Consider the following 2,500-nt stretch of genomic DNA (forward strand, 5'->3'; position numbering starts at 1 on the left):
CTCTCCTCTCCTCTCCCCTCATCTCCCCTCTCCTCCTCTCCTCTCCTCTCCCCTCATCTCCCCTCTCCTCCTCGTCTCTCCTCTCCCCTCATCTCCCCTCTCCTCCTCTCCTCTCCTCTCCCCTCATCTCCCCTCTCCTCCTCGTCTCTCCCCTCACGACCCTTGTGTTCCCATGACGACCCTCACTGCCTCTCCCCCGTCATACTACCCTACTCTCCTCTCCCCTTCTCTTCCCCTCACCCTCTCTCCCTCCTCTTCCTGTGACTCCTCTTTCACTTTTCATTCTTCCCTTCCTCTTTCCACCTCCTCTTCCCCTCACCCTCTCTCCCTCCTCTTCCTGTGACTCCTCTTTCACTTTTCATTCTTCCCTTCCTCCTTCCTCCTCTTCCCCTCACCCTCTCTCCCTCCTCTCCCTGTGACTCCTCTTTCACTTTTCATTCTTCCCTTCCTCCTTCCTCCTCCTCATTCTCCTTCTCTTCCTCCTCCTCTTCTTCTTCCTCTTTCTTTGAGTCCTCCATCTCCTTCTCATTATTCTTTTCTTCCTTTCTTTTCCTTCTCGCCTTCCTCCTCCACCTCCTCTTCTTCCTCATCCTCATTCTCATCCCCTTCTTCCTTCTATTTATCCTCCTCATCCTCATCTTCCTCATCTTCATTCTCATCCCCTTCCTCCTTCTATTTATCCTCCTCCTCCTCATCCTCATCCTCATCCTCGTTCTCCTCCTCTTCATCATCATCATCATCCTCTTCCTCCTCATCCTCCTCATCTTCCTCAACCTCCTCCTCATCCTCCTCATCTTCCTCAACCTCCTCCTCATCCCTTTCATCCTCGTTTTCATCCTCCTCAACTCTCAATCTTTTATTCATTATCATTATCATCCTCATCCTCAGTCTCCTCATTCTCATACTGATCCTCCCCATCCTTGTCCTCCTCTTCATCCTCCTCAACCTCGTCTTCAACCTCTTCATCCTCCTCAACCTCCTCCTCATCTTCCTTATCCTCCTCCTCCTCATCCTCCTCCCCCTCATCCTCCTCCTCCCCTCCCCTCTATCTTTATCGCCCCTCAAACAAACCTCCTCCTACCTCCTCCTCCCCTCCTCCATACTCACTATTACCTCCTCCTCCTCACGACCCCTAGAACCCCTCATTGCATCTCCTCATCCCCTCAACCTCATCTTCTTCCTCCTCTTCCTCCACCTCCTCTTCCTCCTCATCCCTCATCCTCATCCTCTCCCTCCTCCTCCTCATCCTCCCTCAACTCTCCTCCTTCCATACTTGCTCTCCTCCTTCCTTCCTCCTCCCTTCCTCCTCCTCCATCCTCCTCCTCCTTTCCTTCCTTGTCCTCCTCATTCCTCCTCCTTCCTCCCTCCTTTCATTCCTCTCTCATTCTCCCCTTTTCCTCTCTCCCTCATCCCCCTCAAAACCTCCTCATCTCTCCTCCTCCTCATCCTACATTCCTTATCCTCCACTTCCTCCACCTCTTATCCTCATCCTCCTCCCCTTCCTCCTCCTACACATTCCACCCCTACCAAATACCTCCTCCTTACCTCAATCCTCCCTCATCCTTAGTTGCCCACTTCTCTCCTCCTCTAACCTCTTCCTCTCTTCCTTTATTCCTCCTCTTTCCTCCTCTACCTCCTCACCTCTTTCCTCCACCTCATCCCTCATCCTCCTACATCCTTCCCTCAATTCCTCATCCCTCTTCCCCCCTCTAACACTCCTCTCTCTTCCTCCTCCTCCTCCTCCCTCTACTCCTCCTCATCCCCCCCTCAACCTCCCTCCTCCTCCACATCCTCCTCAAATCTCTTCTCTCTTCCTCATCCTCCTCCTCCTCCATCTTTACCTCCTCGTCTCCTCCTCTTCTTCCTCCTCTCCAGTCATCTTCCTCTTTTGGCCTTCATCCCTCCTCCTCCTCCTCCTCCTCCTCCTCCTCCCCCTCCTCCTCCTCCTCCTCCTCCTCCTCCTCCTCCTCCTCCTCACGACCCCTAGAACCCCTCATTGCATCTCCTCATCCCCTCAACCTCATCTTCTTCCTCCTCTTCCTCCTCCTCTTCCTCCTCCTCCTCCTCCTCCCCCTCCTCCCCTCCTGCCAATCCCACCTCAACCACCGCTGAATCCACTTACTTCCATCCTTCCTCCGCCTCCTCCTCCTTCCTCCTCCCTCCCTCCATCCTCCCTCCTACCTTCCTCACTTCCTCTCTCATCTTCCTCGCTCATCTCTCTCTCTTCCTCCTCCTCCTCCTCCTCCTCCTCCTCCTCCTCCCCCTCCTCTTCCCCCTCCTCCTCCTCCTCCTCCTCCTCCTCCTCCTCACGACCCCTAGAACCCCCTCATTGCGTCCCTCGCCACGACTTCCCTCACGTTTACGACCGCTTCCTCGGCTTCTGAACGACCCCCTGGCATTACGTCACCACGGCAGCTACGTCACCACACTTTTCATCACTCTTAAGTCCCGCGCGATACCTGAGTCGCGGACGTCATCACAAGGAAGTTTGGTTTGGGCT

The 2,500-nt window shown here is 54.6% G+C and overlaps 1 protein-coding gene across 1 annotated transcript in view; it reads left to right on the forward strand.

Annotated features, from left to right (window-relative positions):
* The window catches only part of LOC147468476 (DNA-directed RNA polymerase III subunit RPC1-like), a 26,130-nt gene that overhangs the window by 2,247 nt on the left and 21,383 nt on the right, over positions 1-2,500 (forward strand). The gene's annotated exons all lie outside the window — the stretch shown is intronic.

Source organism: Penaeus japonicus, unplaced genomic scaffold (genome assembly GCF_977035675.1).
Source record: "Penaeus japonicus unplaced genomic scaffold, GWHDUDI00000001_assembly GWHDUDI00000028, whole genome shotgun sequence".
NCBI classification, from domain to species: domain Eukaryota; kingdom Metazoa; phylum Arthropoda; class Malacostraca; order Decapoda; family Penaeidae; genus Penaeus; species Penaeus japonicus.